Raw genomic sequence first — 12239 nt, 5'->3', positions numbered from 1 at the left:
CTTGGTGTCTGCAGCTGCCCTCCGGGCTCAGATGGTCCCCGAGGACAGCGCCCGGCACCCTCTGCAATCCAGGACACAGTCTCCAGGTCAGCTGCCACCTCAGCCGAGCTGGGAACCCGCTCCCAGAGCCCCTCCCTCCCTTGCCTCAGCCCCAGCACCGCGCCACAGAGGAGAGCAAGACAGTGACAGGAAACAGCAGGAGCAGATGGCCACTGTCCCCCCGCATCATCTCACTTAATCCTCAGCACAGCCCTGGGTCCCATTTTGCACGTGAAGAAACCGAGGCTCAGGGGTAAGCTGCCCGGAGCCGCGCAGCCAGCGACGGGTGAACGAGCTGGGTGGAACCCATGCTTCACTCCGAAGCTCGGCGGGCAGTGGGGAGACGGGAGGGACCCCAGAGGCAGACACACCCCCTCCCTGGCCCAGCACCCAGGCCTCGGGACTCCACGGGCCAGGGCCTGTCTCCAGCAGCCTCAGCGCGTGGTGGCCGCGGCTGCTGATGCTCTGCCTGCCTGCCCCCGGGAAACCCAGCGGGTGCGGAGTCAGCACCTGCTGAACACTCACCGTGCGCCGGGCACGGTGCTAGGCACCTTGTGCTATCAACCCCATGAGGTGGGTACTAGTTGTCTTCCCGTTTCACAGATGAGGCCACTGAGGCACACACAGGTGAAGCAACTTGTTATGGGTAGACTCGGGAGCTGACACCAGGGCCCACATGCTTGACCACTCTGTCACCACCTCACAGCCCAGGACTTTGTCTGTGCTGACCCGCCACCCCCACGCCAAGAGTCCGTCTGGTGGGGCAGGAAAGGCCTCTCTCCTGGAAGCCCTGTGCAGACGGACGGCTCGAGCCACGACCCGCTGGGCCACCCACACTCCTCTGCTCACCCCTCCCTCAGCCTGTCTCCTCCCAGGATGCCTGGGGTCCCTGGAGACCCCCACCCCTGTCCTTGAAGCCCAGCTCTGGGTGGGAAGGGAAGGTCTGTGTCGCCCCACAGGCCTCAGACAGTGTCCTCAAAGAGAGGGGCCGGATCTCAGCCTGAAGTCCAGAGAGGGTGTGGGACACGCCAGGGTTGCACAGCAAGTTGGAGGCAGGAAGGAGCCCTATAGGCCTGCATCTCTGCCTCACAGCTCAACAGAGTCCACTCTGCCTCCTGCGCCTGTCACGATGACAGCTGGCTTGGCTGAAGGGTAATCCAGAGTGGAGATGTGAGTGGAGGGATGGGTTTTTGGTAGGTTCTAGAACTCCTCGGGCCCTACCCCGCAGCCCCAGAAGCCCTGTGGGCCCACTGTGCGCAGGCGCTCCTCCTTCCAACTCCATCTCCTGCCATCCCCCCAGGAGCCAGGCAGTATCCCCACTTCACAGATGTGCAAACTGAGACAGGTGCACGTGACCACTCAGCAGTGGGATCTGACCCACCATACCCTGCTTCTAACCACAGAACAGGCCTTCCTGTAGCCCCCGTCCCAAACCCAACCCCTTGCTAGTCCTCAGGGACTGCCTCTTTCAAAAAGTCTTCCCAGAACTCAGGGGGCCCCATTCAGGGGCCTCCTACACGCAGAGAGCAGACTGAGCCAGAAACCCACAGCACCTCCGCCCTCAGACTGGGGCTCCTGGGAGTTGAGGCTCTATCCTCCCTCAGACAGGGAACTCCCCTTCCCTCAGACTAGGAAGTCAGGAGGGTGGGACTCCCACATCCCTCTTCTAGCACCTCCATCTACACAGCCCCCTGGGGGGCAGGACTCTGCCCCAAGGGGACGAGCAGGACCCCAGGCCGCGCCTCAGCCCCTCCCCTCCCCGGCCTCCCTCCCCCCTGGCGCTCCTCCAGGCCTGGCCAGTACCAGGCAGGCTACCCCCCCCCAGGCCCTGTCCATGAATCCCACCTCTGTTGGGTACCACAGACCCCCCTTTCTCCTCCCCAAACAAATGGAGTGTTGAGCAAGACACTGGCACAACGACACACAAGGCAAGATCTATTTCCTTGGATTAGCATGGCTGCCAGCAGGGGTGGGCAGTCAGGCTGGGGGAGCAGTCTGTCCATGTCACAACCCCTCTAGGTCCAGCCTGTGAAATTGGGGACCAGGCACTCTAAGCTCCATCCTGTCACGGCTGAGAGCAACAGCCCACTCCCCAGGTAACCCCAGAGCAGGCCCATCCCAGGCGCCCCCTTTCCTCTCTCCCCTCCCCTGACAGCACAGGCAGGACCCTCTGAGCCCAGGTCCACACGCCTGCTGTGCACCCTAACCGCGAACTTCCCCAGACCTCAGTTTGGCTGTTTATAAATGGGCATGACAATCCCTATGCCGCGAGGGTTGCTGGGCCATGGAAGGAGCAGAGGCCGAAAGTCTCAGCACAGAGTAGGTGCTCAATTAAAACCAGTTCCCTTCTCTCCCCTCTCTCCTTCATTCCTTCTCCCGACCTGGAGGGGTAAGAGGTGGGGCCGGTAGAATGAGGGGTGAGAGAACGCAGGCTGGCAGGATGGAAAATGGCCTGTCCATGCACGTAAAATGTCCCCTATTCAGAAATGAGACTCTCCAGTAGCCCTGGGGCTGGAAGTGAGGCCTCCCAGGACTGGAGTGGCTCAGCAGAGGCTGTTTCTCCACCTTAAGGAGGAGGCCCCAGAGCCAAGTCTGCAAATCAAAGCTCAAAGCCCACTGCCTCCGAGAAGCCAATCTAGATATTATCCCCATTTTACAGACAAGTACACTGAGGTGCACAGTGGTTAAGTAATTTACCTAAGGTCACACAGCTAGTTAGCATGTGAGCATTGGTTTCTTTTGACAATTCAGGCTGCTACCAAAAGCTCTTCCTTATGGCATGAGCCTTCCCGACCTGAGAACCTTCTGTGACTCTGCATTCAGAGTCAAGTCCCAACTCCCTACCCTGAAATGCAAGGCCTACTAGCAGGGCAGCATAGTGCAGCAGAAAAAAGCACAGGACCTGAAGCCAGCCCAGCCTGAGGTCAGATGCCAGGCCTGCCACCCACTTCCAGCTGCGGGTCCACAGCAACTTACCAGGCCTCACTTTCCTCGTGTGAAAAATGGGAATGACAAGACTGACCTCCCATGGTGGCTGGTGGGGTCACCCATCCATGCATCCACCACATCCTTACTGAACACCTACTATGTGCCAGGCCCCAGTCAAGGAACTTGGGACAGGGCAGGGAACAAGACAGAAAACTCGGGAGCTGATACTCTACAGGGGTGGGAGGACAGACAGCAAACAAGCAAATACGCAGAACAGCATCGGTAGCAGGGTGGCGGGCAGGGGGCTCTAAGGAAACAGGAGGGTGAGGAGGCCAAGAGCAACACACAGGGTGGGCAGTGAGCTGTTCCCCGAGGAGTGACAATTAACCAGAACAGGAGAACGCCACGCATCCATCCAGGGCCGCAGCAAGGAGCACAGCAGGAACAGCAGCTCCTGCAGAAGGAACAGCGAATGCAAAGCCCAGTGAATCAAATGCGATCCGGAGCCCGTGGGAAAATACCCGGCACATGGCAAATGCCCTGATGACAGCAGCTGCTGGCGTTACTGCTAGGAACCCCTTAAACCCCTCACTCCTTGCTCTCCTCTTCTGGAAAATAGGCTGCCGTGCAGGTTCCAGTGAATTCTAGGTCTCTTGGTCTCATCCACACACTTAATTCATTTAAAGTAACCCTGTTCCATTATTAGTCCATTATTAGTTCCATTATTAGTCCTCCCATTGTGCAGGTGAGAAAATTAAGGCTCCCAAGATCCCACAGCCCATAAAGGGCAACATCAGGACATGAAGCTAAGTCCAGCAGTCCCAAACCCATGCTCCTTCCACCCGTGCGCACCTCACAGAGCACCCACTAGAGCTCCCCTTCCCGTCCCATGACAGCGTCGAACACCAAAGTCTCTCCTTATGATGAACCAAGGTCTGTGCCTCATTGGCCTGGCTTGTGTCTGCCCTTTGGGGCCACCCAGGACAGCCCTCTCTCCTCTTCCCCAGGTCGACCTGAAAGGTGAGCAGCTGCCACCCGGAGCACCTCCCAGCCCAGGGCCTAGGTTTTACTTTGTCCCCTTGCCTTACCCCAGCCAGGTGAAGTAGGGAATTTTATCATCCCCATTGTACAGATGAAGAAACTGAGGCCCAGAACGGTGAAGAAATGTGCCCAAGGGCACGTGCCTGGAAAGTGGCAGTGTCAGGATTTGAACTCAGACCCTTGTCACTTGAAAGACAGGCATCCAGCCCCATTTCTCCCCCAGCCTCTCACACGGCCCTCTTTAGGTAACCCTTTCTGCCCCTTGCCTAGCCTGGCCCTGGTGGTGCCAAGGAGGTGGACAGGACGGACTTGCCCTGAATCGGTTACTCCCAGGACACACCAGCCACATGCCTGACACGCCGTCCCCCAGGCCAGAGCACCCGAGCCCCCTGAAGGAAGCCAGCAGGCAGGGGGCTCAGGCAGCAGCTGGGGCGGGGGGAGGGCCCCTGATTAATGTGCACACACAGACCGGCCACACCTGGTCCCAACCAGGCTCAGCGACCAAGGCGCTGCATGGCCACCCAGAGTCCCTCTGCTTCTCCGGGCCCCATCCTGTTACCACCAACTCAGGACAATGCACCCACCACTCAAGGGCCATGGGGAAGGGTACAGTGAGGCAGATCTCTGGGGAGAAGGCACCACTGGTCCCCCAGGCGTATCAGAAAATCATGTTTAAATCCTTTATAAGAGTAATTATGATGACAGTGGTGGTTGCCACTTACTGAGAGTCTCCTATTGCCAGGAACCACACTAAGGGCATCACACACATTACCCCAAATAATAGCAACCCTGTGGATGAAGCACGTGCCTCATCTCCATCTTACAGAGGGAGAAACTGAGGCATGAGACCATATGCTGTAAGAGGCAGAGCCAGAATCCAAACGCAGAACCCTGTGCTCTACGTGCCGCTTCCTGTCTTATCACGTCGCCTCAGGAGAACACCTGGGGGCTCAGGGCGAGGAGGAGAGAAAGCACTCTCTCTCTGAATGGTCTAGGAGGGCAAGCTCCTGGGGACGGCTGGGCCTGGTGAGCTGGCCGCTGGGGCAGGGGCTGCACTGGGACTGAATCCTAGTCCCAGCAGTGCCTGCTGTGTGACCTTGGGCAAGTCACTTCCCCTGTCTGATACCTCAAAGGCAGATGTCAATGCTGGGCTCCCCGGAGCACAGTAGTGGGTCAACGGCGCCCAGTCAGCATGAAGGATGAGGACGAAGTCATTTGGGAACAAGAAAGGAGCACACGTCCAGATGGGGGAGTCGTGTGATCAAAGGCCCGGAAGAGGGCGAGGGCTTGAGGAGGCAGAGGTGGGGAGAGCGTGGCCACAGAAGTCAGAGGCAAGGGTGGGAGAAAGCCTGGGGAGCAGGGACACTGACGGTGCCAAAGGGTCTCCATCCTGGCCACAAGGACAGGCAAGATGAGCATGGCTCGGACCCACCTACCTTGCCTTAACGTCCCTGCAAAGAACCCCACTTCAGCCTGTGACAGTAACAGGGAGTCCCCTGCAGCAGTCCCTCCCCCCACATCTCCACCATCCTCCATGGAGCACCCACCACCCCCACCCTCTCCCTGCACAGCCCCTTCCAGGGCACCCATCACCACCCCTTCTCTGGGGACCTCCACACCTCAGCAGCCACAGCCCCTCCACGTGGGGACCACTGCACCTTAGAGACAGCATCTCCCCATCCTTAGCAACCACCAACACCGTGCCCAGACAGCCAGCCTCCTCCTTCTGTCTCCTCCTCTCTCCATGGAGACCACAATGCCACAGAGGCGGCTCCTTCGCCACGGCAACCACCGTCACTCAGCACCGCCTGGACAACAGCTCCCTCCACGTGGCCACCACCAACACAGCCCCGGTGACAGCCCCAGTCTCTCCTCTCCAGGGCAGCCACCAGCCCCAACCAGGACAGAGCAGCTCCTGCTGCTGCCTGCCTGCCTGCAGCCTCCTAGTGTCAGCCGACTCTCCCTGCACCTCCAAAATTCAATGACACTGGATCAGGCCCCCCATCAATGCAGCTGGCGTTTTCCCCTGCTCCCAGCTCATTCCCTGCCCCCTCTACAATGGAAAGACCCCCACCTGCGGGAGGAGAAGAGGCCATGTTCTCCCAGGCCTTCCCCGGGAAGCCAGCCCCAGCCCCCAGCAGGTGCACAGACGCCCCCCTCCCTGCTGGGGTGCAGACCAGGCCCGGCGCAGCCTCTCCGCTGGGTGACCGGGCAGAAGCTGGGGACTCTGACACAACTCGGGCTGCCTTCCCACCCTCCCCACCTGTCCCAGCCCCCAACGGGCCTGCCACTCTGCCAGCTGCCTCAAAGGCCCTGTGGAAGGGAAGCTAGGGAGAGCCAGGGGGTGCCCACAGCTGGGGGCAGGGGCCAGGCCAGCAGGAAGGGACTCACAGGAGGCTGAGGCTGGGCTACATCACAGGTTTGCAAGGCCAGGTCATGTGAGCTGTGCTCACACACAGCCACACACACACACACACACACACACACACACACACACACACACAGTCCAAAGGACCCGGTCCTTACCAGATATCTGCAGGCAAAGGCAGCCCCTCCGGCCAGCGAGGCTCTGTCCCCAGCCTGGGTCTCAGGTAGGTCCCCCAGGCAGTAGCGGCGGCAGCAGCAATGGGGTCTCCAGTCCTGGCCCAGCTCAGGCGGCAGCAGCTCCTCACCCAAGTCCTCTCCTGCGAGGAGGCGAGGAGGCGAGGGGGAGAGAGGGGAGGGAGAGGAGAGGAGGAGAGGAGGGGGGCAGCGGAGGGAGGGAGGAGGGAAAAATGCTGGAGTCTTGAAGGGTACACTCACTTCTTTCTTAGGTTTCCCATGGCAACCAAAAATACCACAAATGAATATCAGTGTGAGAGAGAGGGAGGAGGCAGAGGGAGGGGAGGAATGGAGGGAGAGGGAGGAGAGACGGAGAGAGATAGAGACAGAGATGGAGGAGAGACGGAGAGACAGAGATGGGAAGAGATGGAGAGAGACAGAGGCAGAGATGGGGAGAGATGAGAGAGACAGAGATGGAAAGAGATGGAGAGAGATAGAGACAGAGATGGGGAGAGATGGAGAGAGATAGAGACAGAGATAGGGGAGAGATGAGAGAGACAGAGACAGAGATAGACAAGATGGAGGAGAGATGGAGAGAGAGACAGAGATGGGAAGAGATGGAGGCAGAGATGGGGAGAGTGGGGCAGAGAGATAGAAAGAGATGGCAGAAGAGAGAGAGAAGGATGACGGGGCGAAAGAGATGAAGGGGAAGGGCCTGGAGACCCAGAGGGAGGGCGGGGGCTCCCCACCATAACCCACAGGGCTCAGGGCAAGGGGAGAAGCCAGGGGCCACAGGACCTATTTCAAGTTTCCAGGCAGCAACACATGGGTGGATTTTCTGGGAACTGAGGGGCCCCCACCCCCCTACCTTGTCCCACAGTCCCTACTGGGCCCCACAGCCTGTAGGGGCCTCCTAAGTAATGGCCCCAGCCCACACCGCACTCACAGCCATGGTCACACATGTCACACCCACCTGTGTGTGCACACACACGCTCACACTCACCTGACACCCAGTGCCCACACGCAATGCCCAACCACGTCACCCTTCTGTTGGTCACTCCAAGCACCAGCACCACCCACTCCCCTCGTCAGCTGGGCCTTGTCTCCTCCCCTGCAGGGACAAAGACACCCCCAGCCCGGCACATCCCCTCTTACTCAGAACTCTGCCGGGACTGGCACACACCTCCCCTATGTGCCCAGCCAGTGCCCTGCCAGGTGTAATACCTGCGCCCCACCTCCCCACCATGTGTGCTCACACACAGCCTCAGAGCCCGGTACCTGCCTGACCTCCACCTGCGCGGACACACACGCTCCCCGGCAGACGGGCCGGCAGGGCCTGGCCTCCATCTGTGCACACACGTGCACCACGTACACTCAGCCCCTCCCGAGCAGGCCCCTCTCCCCACCCGCCCCGCACCCCCACCAGTCCAGATGGTACTCCTGGCCCGCCCCCGCAGGCAGGGGCTCACACCTCGGCCCCCTCAGCATTGCCATTCACAAACATATGTAGACCCACCGAGTGCTGGCAGCCAGAGGCGCCCGACAGAACATAAACACACACGTGGCCCTGCACTGCCTCAACTCCCTCACTGCCACCCAAGGCAGAGAACAAGGAAGGGCTCCCCAGCCCTAGATGGGGGCACATGCTTGACCCTAAGCCCCGCAGCCAGCAAGAATGGGAAAGCACCCGGGGATACATACCTTACCCCCCAACACCAACACACACACACACACACACACACACACACACACACACACACACACTTGTCCTCCCAGGGTGCACTCAGACAGAACCAACACAGCAGAACTTTACACCCCTGCAAAAAAAACGCACACCACAGACCCAGACACCCATATGCCCAGTGACCCAGGTCACAGCTGCCCACAGAGCCTGGATGCAGGGGTGCCCCACACAGACACACGCTCCAACACGCAGGCCCACACCTGTGCCAACATGCATGGGGACACCACACAGACACACACTGACGTTTGGCACCATGGACTGCCCCCACCCCAGGTTTCACCAAACACCCAAACATGCTCAGGTGCAGAGCGGTACCCTACATAGACTCGCACGCCAAACACACATGCCCCAAGCATGCCCACACACACGGAACCACTCCCAGACGCACGTGCCAATGCACATGTGCCCGCACACCCCTAGCACACACAGCCTCGCCTGCACGCCGCCACAGAACTCCCAGGGCAGTTCAGGGTGCGGTCCCCCATGCCGTCCACACCACCTGGCACATGCACCCCTCGCCAACAACTCGCGGGCCCTCGTCCCCCCTGCGCCCCTGCCCGGAGCGGCCCGGCCTCCCCGCCAGCCCCCGCCCCCGCCGGCCGCTCTGGGATCCCGCGCACCGCGCCGAGCCCAGAGGCCGTGAAATTGGCTGCGAGCGTCAGCGGCTGCGGCTGCAAATTCTAAGCACGGGGAAGTAAGGCGGAAAGCCGGGCGGGCGGCCGGGCTGGGGGCCGCGGTGGGGCGGGGGGCGCGTGGCCCCAGGCAGGGCTCTGAGCGCGCGCCCGCCCCCCTCCCGCGCGCGGTCGGCCGTGGTTCCCGCCCACCCCGCCCGCCACCGCGCTCCTGCCCGCGCGCACCGGCCCATCGCACCCGCCGCCGGTCAGACCCAGTCTGGCCTCGGCCACAGCGCCAACCGATGGACGACGCCGGCCGTGGGCTACGGGCTCTGCGTTGCCTCCTCCGGGACGCCTTCCCTGCTCTCCGCCCTCCTCGCTGCTTCTCTGCCCCCACCGCCACCCCCGCCCGTGGCCTCTGCTCACAGCACAGCACAGCCGCAGGCTGGCTCCACCCGCCCTCGCGCCAAAGGAGGCAGAGGGAGGGCATTCGCTCTGTCCAAGGTGCTGGGGCAGGCCCTCTCCAGCCCCTGCCAAGCTTTACCGCTGTGCGGCCTCGAACCCGCCACCGCTACTCTGCCTCCGGTTCCTCATGCGTGCAGTAGGAAGGATACAGAGGAGCGTTCTGGGAATTTAATGAGGGACTCCTTGAACAGGCTTAGAACAGCAGTCAATGAACGCGGAGGAGTGTGAAGCAGAATTAGTCAGTATGGGCCTCTGTCTTGCTGCTGTGTCACTCAAGGTGAGGCACTTCTCTGAGCTCAAGCTCCTCCTCTGGAAAATGAGCATGGCTTTGCTGCTTCCCCAGGAGTCCAGGGGGAGTGCCCGAGACCCCCCCGGACACGCAGCAGCCCCTCTCAGCTGCCACCCAACCAGTGAACATGGGTGCATTAATCTTCTGGAAAAGCATCAAAAATGCAGGTTCCTGGGCCCTTCATCGATCCTATTGAATCCAAATCCCAGCAGCAGGGCACAAGAATTTGCATTTTAACAAACACGAGCAATGCTGATGCTCCCTGACAAAGACAATACTATACGATTTATTGTCCCAGCGTTTATGGTCCTGTGTGGTTGATCCTCAAATTACATGTCCAAACTCATCTTCTCAAAATCCACGCCAGGATCCCCTGCCTCTGGGACCCTGCTCACGTAGTCACTCCATCTGGCGTGCCTCCGCCCAGGGGCCAGTGGGATCTCTTTCGCAATCCTCCAGCCAAGATTAAACAAGATAATTGAGTGTGCCTTGCCCTTCGCCTGGCTCATGGCAGGTGCGCGATGGAGGGAGTTCTGCAATGCCTAGAGCAGGACTCTCCAACCGCCCCAGCCCTGCCCGCGAGGCTTGCTCAGCACCTGGCCTCCGGCCTGCAGCACCGGCTCTTTCAGGCAGGTCACCGAGTAATGAGAACCATCTGTCAAGCAAGCCCTACTGTGTGCAGGCCCTACGCTGGGGCTGGCTCCTCCAGGGCCCTGAGCACCACCAGGCAGGGACCTCTCTCTGGGGGTTTCTGCCTGAGCCTTGGGGGCCAGCATTTCTCCCTGGGGGAAACATGCTTACAGGGGAGGCTGGGCGCACCGTCTGAACGTGAAATGCATCGCTCCACCCTCAGGGGTGTGCAGATGGAAGGGCTCTGTTTAGTAAGTATTGTTTGAGGGCTCACCAGCCTCCTCCTGCATGGAGCTCAGACGCAGTGGGACAGACAGACAGGGAACCATCAACAAGCAGCTCCTGGAAAGGATCTGGGTGGCAGGAAGGCTGACCCCACAGCCTCCGTTTTCCTAAGACGCAGGGAGAATTGTAGGGGGAGAGAGATGAAGGAGGGAAACCAAGTCAGGCCTTAGTCACAGGCTAGGCCCAGAGCAGGCTGGTCAGGCAGCCCCGGGGATTCAACCCCACTCCCCGCTGAGAGATGTGGTGACAAGACCAGCCCGGGACCACACCGTGGTGGAATCAGGAACGGAACCCTCCACAGGTGGACTCTCAAATCAGGCCATTCACTGCTAGACTCTTGCTGGAGAAGGCCCTAGGGAGAGAGGACCCCAAGAGGCTAAGGCCTCCGTGTGATTGTACACACACAATCACAGACGCTGTGGCTGGGGGCCAGCAGCTCCCAGGCCTTCTCGAGCTTCCTCGGGCCCCCCAGCCTGAGTGCCAGGAAACTATTCTCATGCATTTCAGGGGCTGGAAAGCAGGGGCTGGAAGGGGCGAGAAGGAAACAGACAGACACACACACACACACACACACATACACACATGCAGCCAAGGCCACGCCAGGGAACCAGGAAAGAATGAAGGGGTCAGATGAGAAGGGGGAGGAAAATACTCGAACTGACACCTCCTATGTGCCAGACAGACTGCTGCACACTTGGCCTTCTCTTACTTAACCTTTATCATGACCTTTAGGCCCCTACCATCGTCCCCACTTTGCATCGAGGAAACAGGGCCTTAGGGGGGTGAACTGGCGTGCCCAGGACACACATCTATAAGGAAAAGAGGGACAAACTGGAGCCTCAGAAAGAGGCCAAGATGCTGTTCCTTCCACAAGCACGACGGGGCGGGGAGCGGGGAGTGTGCCTAGGAAGGGAGTCCAGGGGGCCACAGCTGAGGCCACAACAGACTCAGGACCTGGGGAAGACACTGATCCTGGGACAGCACCCCCACCCTGCAAGCACTGTTCTGGGGGGCCAGGGAGCAGGAGCTGCCCTAAGGAACGTCACAGGTCACTGGGTGTCAGGGGGTGGGGGGATACATAGGGTGAGGAGACATAGGGTCAGGAGACATAGGGTGAGGGGATTGACACCCAGGAGCCGTCCCCAGGGCCTCTCCTTTCCTACCCCTCTGTCCTTGCAGCCACCAAAAAGGGCTTCCCCACCCACAGCTTCTGTAGGGCAGGGTCACTGCCCCCCTTTACAAATGAGCAAAGCAAGGTCCAGAGGGGGCCACACTGAGAGAGGCCCCCCAAGAGGTTAAGGCCTCCCGGCCCACAGGGCAAAGGAGTGCAGCAGCAAATGGCGCTGTTGCGAGAGTCCACCTGCGGGGGCTCCGTTCTCGGTTCCATCACCGTGTGGTCCCGGCTGGTCTGAAACCTCTCTGTTGCTTATCTGTGAAATGAGGAATAATAATAGTTCCTGCTGCAGGAGCCTTTTGTAGGATTAAATGAGCACTGCTTATAAAGAGCTTCACATCGGGCCTGGCTCCCAGTAGAGGCTCAGTGAATATTAGCTAATATCATTATTATTATCATCACCATAATTATTACTGTTGCAATCCTCAGCATTGTGCCGCCAGTACCCTTCCTCAGGCACCCCAGGCGTAAGGCTGCCCAGGTGGCTCC

At 60.0% G+C, this 12239-nt stretch overlaps 1 protein-coding gene across 1 annotated transcript in view; it reads right to left on the bottom strand.

Annotated features, from left to right (window-relative positions):
- Positions 1 to 6719, bottom strand: part of ELFN2 (extracellular leucine rich repeat and fibronectin type III domain containing 2) — a 43273-nt gene extending 36554 nt beyond the window's left edge. The window contains exon 1 of the mRNA XM_045552932.1: positions 6535 to 6719. The gene's annotated coding sequence lies outside the window, so the exon portion shown is untranslated. The remainder of the gene's footprint in view (positions 1 to 6534) is intronic.
- Between the last annotated feature and the right edge of the window lie 5520 nt (positions 6720 to 12239).

The sequence above is a fragment of the Lemur catta genome, chromosome 6 (genome assembly GCF_020740605.2).
Source record: "Lemur catta isolate mLemCat1 chromosome 6, mLemCat1.pri, whole genome shotgun sequence".
NCBI classification, from domain to species: domain Eukaryota; kingdom Metazoa; phylum Chordata; class Mammalia; order Primates; family Lemuridae; genus Lemur; species Lemur catta.
Note: the sequence above shows the minus strand (reverse complement) of the source record. Positions and strands in the feature narration are given on the sequence as shown.